Genomic DNA, 7,188 nt, shown 5'->3' on the forward strand with positions numbered 1-7,188 from the left:
GAAACTTAAGCCTACAGACAATTTATAGTTATGTTTTGGTTTCACATCTGAAAAAGAGAGTGTGGATTTTAGATTTTTCTGTCTGGAAATACCTTTTCCAGCTAAGAGCCCCTCACTGGGGGAGCTCAGGCATTCCTATTGATAAATCCTCCCTGGAAATGGAACTGAAATTGGCATCCCTCAACAAAGTTGATTCACCTAGAAATGGATGAATCAGTCCTGATTGGGTGGACATGCCCCTTCACCTCATTGTGTCTGACCTATCACTTAATTAATCTCTCCCAGATGCAGAGCTGTTGACAATGCCAAAGACAAGCAGTATTTTGAACAAAGCAGAAAGCTTTTTAAAGAACAATGCACAGTGAGGTTTCAAGCTCCTAAAAATGTGTAAATCATCAACATTTTGATGGAGTTTGTTATAGCTGAGGCGCAGAGATGGTCCCATCTTTGCTACAAACTTTCTGTGCTTTTCTTTAACCACTGGTATCTATCTACACTCATTTTCTGCCTCTCCTTTCTGTCTCTGGTTCCCTTCCTCCTGCCACTCCCTCTCTCTGGATTCAGATTATCCATGGCTAGTTTTCTGAAAATTGTCCTCTGTTTCCCAGCTTTGTCCCTGGCTCTTCAGATCCTTTTGATAGTATTAGGGCTATCGAGGTGGTCAGCTTCGAAGGCTTTGGGTGACAAAATATTGACTGCATTTTCTAGTACCTTATGAAGGAGGACGTTTGTGCTGGAGGCACCTTGGTGACATACAGGGAATAGTTCATTAATTAAAAGACTTGCTAATTGCTGGTTGAATTACTGTACAGAGAGAATGAAATGAGTTTGTAAAAAACGACAATTTGGGGAATTTTTTTTTTTTAGCTTAAAACATTCTTATAAGCAGGTCCTAGAAAATGTGTTACTTTTACTCATGCCTCTATCGTCAACTATTCAATTGAGCTTCAATTAATGATAATATATGGTCTGGGATCCTTACTGGGCTGACTGATGGAAGAGCTTTGTTGAATTTGGTGCAGGTGGCACTGTTTAATAAGCACAGGAAAGAGTGAATAATGTAGTGCTTGCAAAGAGAAGTAAATGCAAAATAGATCGCTCTAATTATGGCAGCCCCCAGAAATGGAGATGCAAGCTGAAATGGCCAACTAGCTGGGAAATTCCAAATAGAGCTGACTGTCCCCTGCCTTTTTACTTTTGAGGACTGATGGTAGCTTAAAAGTAAATTTGGATGAGCTCATCTGATTCAACACAAGCACAAATTCAAAACCTAGGTCTGATGACCTATCAATGTTTTCCTTAACTGTCTAGAAGCCTTTACCAGATAGTATAATTCAGTTCTAAAATGGGGCCATCTGAACATTTCTTCCTGCAAGAGATCGGCACAAACTCATTACTACTAGTCTTCGTGCTTTACTGCAAAGTATCAGGAGATTGTTTTTGTTTTGTTTTGTTTGAATTTCTTTATGCCTGAGAAAATGAGTCTATTGGAAATCAAAGTGTGAATACTTAAGCAAACAGAATTTCCCATATACCTGCAAGGGCCCGTAACGATTTTCATTCATGCAAAGATAATCGATGGAACATTAGTTGTTTTAATTAATGGAAGAATAAAAATGGGGGAGGGGGCAAGAGGTTGGGCTAAGGCTGAAGCTTATGTGGGAAATGACTCACTCCTCACCTAAGGAGACAATGCCAGCTCCCCAAATAGCAGTAGAGATTTGCTAATCAAGCCAGTGGAAAGTTGGGCTGGGGTAGAGAAAGGGCTCTGCTGAAAGTGCAGGGTGAGAGAAGGTGACCACGCTGAGCATTTTCCCCTCCCTGCAACCTCACTGTTCCCCTCGGAAATGTACCAAGTCCTACATCACCTCATAGGAGAGGAACCTTCTTACTTCCCAAGAAGGTGCGATTTGTGCTAGGAGCGAGTATGTTTTTGTGATGGTAAAACAGTGCCAGTGGCTGGGAAACCAAAATCAACATTCTTTAGCCTGGATTAAGGAAAGGCTGGGGCTGAATACTTGTGAGCTTCGTGAAATGGGCTGACAGATGTACGGAGTGTGCTAGGTATGGGGCGATCCATATCCTGTGAGTGTGCAGAGATTCTCTGGTTGGGGACTCAGGGGAGAGCCAAGTCCAGCATCTTTAGCCAAAACCCCCTCTTTTTGTTCTGTGGAAATGTTTACCAAATCCTCCTCCAGTCTAGTCAGCGCTGGCTGGGTACCCCTGTCGATTAGTCTAAGTGAAGATCATAAAATGTTTATGAGGAAACCTTGCTTGGAAATAGAATTTAGGGGTGTCCTGCTGTCAGAAAGGGGTGGCAGAGATGCCTTTGAATGGAGAAAGACCATGGTAGGAATTTTTCCAGTCTCAAATGCATGTCAATACAAGAGTTGTCAGTCAAGAGTTCAGCTGCTTCCTCCCCCATCCCCACTTCTTTTCCACACTATCTTCCTGATTCTCCTCTTAGCAAAATGCGGTTCCCAGTGTGAGGAAATTTACTGCTGTTAGTTGTGCTTCTATTTAAAAAGCAACCAGATTAACAAAAAGGGCAGAATTCTAGGACTGGGGCTCTTCTAGGACTGGGTTGTATTCTGGGTTAGATTAAGAAGAATTACCCTCAAGGAATGGTGGTAGTTACACCCGTTGAAAAAAAAATGACATCTTGTCGCAATACTTTTTTTTTTCTTCCAGAATAGTTTACATCTTTGCATGGAAATTAGTAGGTGGGGAGATGCAATTGGCTATTGTGTATTTTGTTACAATTGTTCTTTAAGAATAATCTGATCGACAGATTTACATTGTTGACAATGTGATTTAAGCAGACCCAGATACAAACTTTCCCCACCCTAATCAATAATGGTAAATCCTTTTGCTGAGGTGAACAATCTCCGACTTAGTATATTCATGTTTCTTTTGCCGATTCCCTGTAATAAAATTGAACGTTTTGTCACCACTTTGAGAAACACTGCCAAACACCTTAAAACACATGTCACACGCCAGCAGCCCCTCATTTCCCTCCTGCGGGAGTTTCTACATCTGGAATCATAATCACAGATAAAAACCTTGACAAAATTGCATCTGAGCACATTCCTCTCCGCAGCCCTTACTTTCTCATAACATTTAATACAATATTAATACCTGCTACCGAAAGGCAGGAGGGAGGAAAGGGCTGCCAACCTCCACGTTTCCTGATGCATCATGTTCAAACCTGAAATTCACACTTCGTGTTTCATTTTAAGTTCAGTGCATTTAACAGGGCCCTAGAGAGAGGGCCCTGGTTAGTTCCCCAACCTGCTCAGCTGACGCTCTGGGAGGCGGTTTCGGAACTGTTCAGATCGCTGCAGGGAGAAGAGGAGGAGAAATTGGGCTCCTCCATGCCAGAGTCAGGCCAAGCCACTTATGTATCCACAGACACGGGGTTCTTCTTCGAAACAGCTAAGGCCCCACTAATTTTTATTGTCAATAGTGGTAACCAGCAGATTTTCTGTAAGGTGTGACCAAGGCAATGAGTTGATTTCATGAAGAGGTGGCCATGCCTGAGCTGATTTGCTGCTAACTGACAGCCTCTCACATCAATATAAAACACTTCCCCCTTCACCTCCTCCACCAGGCCTGGGAAGGGGGGTCCTTGTTGAAGATATGGGGCTTTTCTGCCATCCTTGTGACTCAGCTTCACCCCATCTCTTCCTGGAGAGGTCCACAACCCCACATTCCTGCGCGGTGGCAAGGAATCACCATTCCTCTGCTATACAAATGAGAGACAGAGGTTAGAGAGAAGGGGAAAATGTAGGGCGCTTACCCCCCTGGGGGGTTCCTGGGGGCATGTGTGATACACTGGAAGAGAACTTTCAGATATTGGTGGCTTTGTTCAGTCCTTGCCATTCTCTAACCAGAATTAGGGTTGAGACAGACCACAGCAGTTCTAGGGAGCCCAACCAGGAGTGCTCCCTCCCTTTTAAAGATTTAAACCACCAGGTTTCTGAAATGAATAATCAGCACCTCCAGTAGCAGCCTCACTGTAGAGGGACACACCCCCCGTACACACACACACACACACACACACACACACACACACACAGAGTTCCCTAAGCAAGACCCACTTTGCAGCCGAACAAGGAGTGTAATTTGCTGAAGGGTGCAACCCTGAGAGCAGGAGACATTACATTTTACTCAGGGAACTGAGGCAGGCAACTGGCCCTGTGACTGCAGCCAACAGCTTTAAGAACACAGTTCTTCCTGCTGCAAGGCAGAGAAGAAACAGTTGTCTTTGCCTCTTTCTTCTTTGCAGTTATTATCCAAGAGGCTTTCCCCACCCCAGTCCCCGGCACCATCCTCAGTGTTTCAGATAATCCATTGGCGGTGCCCAAAGGGGGTCCCCAGGCAGGCGGGTCTGGGGCCAAAGAGGGCGGCTCTCCCTGCGCGGAATCCTTCCCTGGTAGTTCCCAAATCAGGCGTTTTCTCTGCCTGCATTTCCCTCGGGGGAGTCTCGAGAGGCTGCAAAAATCTGGGCGCCCGTTCGCTCGCTTGTCAAGAAGCAAACTGTCTTCACATTCTCCAAGAGCAACATCCCTGCCTAGGAAAAGGAAAGAAGAGGCAAAATAAATAAAACCAGTTAATGTTGTAGTTAACTTGCAAATCAAGTAAATCTGTTGGTGCCGTATTTGAGAAATAAACCATCAGAGCGTCACAGCAAACACACACTTCTGAACGTCTTCATTTTGATTTAATGGTATATCAGCGTCAACTATCGCTTCCTCTGCTGGTACACACGGCCTGATGCCGCGGGAGGAGGGTGCCCATGTTTATCACCGAGTGAGATGACTAATTACACCTTGTCAATCACCGGCTATGAAGACATAAAACCAGCGCGCACAATGAAGTAGTTGCCTGCAGCGTCAATTAGTTGGCGATTCGGCGGTTATTGCGTGGCCCTGCTTTGGCCGCCTCTAATAACGGGACGGAGCTCCGGGAACAGCGCACTGATCAATCACCCTCCTTCCGCGGCTGCCGGGCTCCCGCCCCCTCTTCCCCCGCCAGGCCCGGCCTCACTTTCTCTGGGCGGCATGTGCTTCCTCCCTCCGCGGCCCCGGCTCTGTGGCGCCGGCAGCCCCGGGAGCCCCGGGAAGTTTGCGCGCCCGCAGCTCCGCAGCCGGCAGCCGGGAGCCCCGCAGCCTTCGGGGAGCGCCGGGGCTGGTGGCCCCTTTGTTGGAAGAGGCGTGGAGGGAGCGCTTTTGTTCTGAGTTAGTCACGGTGGCCGGCTGGAGGCTGCTACCTCATTATGCGCCCGGTCTGTCTGTCTGCGAGGAAGCAGATGGTGGGGAGGTAGGCAGCGGCGAGAGTAGCCAGACCTGAATTCCGTTCACCTGTCACCTCCCACAAAAGGCAGGTTCAAGGGACCTAGGGAGTTCCTTCCCCTACCTGGGGGAGGGGCGTCGAGGGGCCGCTGTTTCTGGCGCCCCAGAAGGTTCCATTTACCCGCAGTTGCCTGCGCCCCCCACCCCCTGCCATCCCCTCGGCTGCGGCTTCTCGCACCGCGTAAATGTCACTCACGTGTCAGGGTGTGTGTTTACAGCCTGTTCCTCTCCTTGTTCAGTCTCCGCGGACAGGGCTCAGCGGTTGTACGACGTCCCCCCGCCGCTGGGGGAGATTAGCAAAGTTACCGGCCTCTGAACCCGGGGCCGGGGAAGGGGTCCCCAGATCCCGTGGCGGGAAATGGGCTTGAGCCTTTTGCAGACCGGAGCCCGTCCCAGCCTGCCACGGAGGGATAAATAGGCGGGCGCTCCCGGCGGGAATCCTGACGGCCAGGGAATTTGGGGTAGGTCAGCGATGGGTGTGGGCTGCTGGTCAGTGAGGTGTCGAAGAAAGCGTGCGCTTACAGATACGGGGGAAGTGAAGAGACGCAGGGTGTGTTTCCACGTTTCTTGGGAAGCCCGCGGCAAGAGTTACCGAGGGCTCCTCCCCCCGCCCCAAAGCTCCTAAGGCAGCCCCTCGAGTTCTCGAAAACGTATTGCAACCACCAGCCTGGGCGCAGAGCTGCACCAAGGACAAACGCTCCAGCGTTGTTGCAATTTTTTTCCTACCGGTTGGGCGACCTCCCAATGAACCCCACTGACTCCCAGATTAGATTTTCACTCCCTACTTTCTTTGAAAGAAAGTACCCCAGATGGGTCAGTAAAACATGCTTGTGTATGCAGGTGGGCATCCGTGTGCCTGGGCACTGGCCGTGTGCAGGCGCCAGAGCACACGTCTGTGTGAACACTCGCGCACGCGCGCCTTTGGGATTATGGTCTTTTCCTTGCCTCACCTTGGGGCATCTGTGCACGTGCAGCATGAACAGACACACTTGTAACTTCAAGAGTTTTGCAAATATGCAAAACATGGCCTCAGAGAATCGTGTGGCCTCGGAGGATCTTTCGCAGGGATCTAGGTAGAGTTGCCTGAGTGTGCAACTGTACATATAACTGTGCAATTTTCCAGTTTATAGATGCACCCTCCTGCCTGGCACTGTACACTTATACTTGAAGTGCACGTGCTAGCTCTACATTTCTGCTGGCCGTGTTTTTGCCAACAAAGATGAATGTGTGCATTTGCACACATGAGCATGACTGTGCTTGGGCATTATAAGCACACGTATATTTATGTCTGAAACTTATATAAGATTTGTGTAAAGTATGATTTTGTGCTGCCTCAATTCTATGCCCTGTAAGATAAACTACACAGATCCTGGCTAGCCCCTTACCTCCTGTTGGCAATCAAGTCACTTCACACTAACCCGCCTCCAAAGCAGAGCCAGGAGATGGGACTCTATAACTGACTAGCTCATTCAGTTTTTCTCTACAATCACCTTTTATTTCCTAAATCCCGCTTCACCACACACCCGGATATCTCTCCCAAGAGATTCTTGATTGAGCCTGAAGTCTGGGGGTTGGGGTGGCAGTTGGGATTTATGCCGCAGGCCAGGTTGGTGGAGAAGTGGTGCTGCCAGGCGGCAGGATGGATGCCCTTCAGTAACTGTGGCATGAGGCACCCAGCGGACAGAGAATGGGCCAATGGTTTTTAAGAACCTCACTGATGCCTAATGTAGCTCGGAGTGGGAAAGTTTTTAAAGGGAGGAGGAGAGGGAAAAGGACGTGATGAAAGAATTTGCTTAGTGCCTACTGTGTTCCAGGCATTTTACATCCGTGATCT

This window comes from Balaenoptera acutorostrata, chromosome 6, assembly GCF_949987535.1.
Source record: "Balaenoptera acutorostrata chromosome 6, mBalAcu1.1, whole genome shotgun sequence".
Taxonomy (NCBI): domain Eukaryota; kingdom Metazoa; phylum Chordata; class Mammalia; order Artiodactyla; family Balaenopteridae; genus Balaenoptera; species Balaenoptera acutorostrata.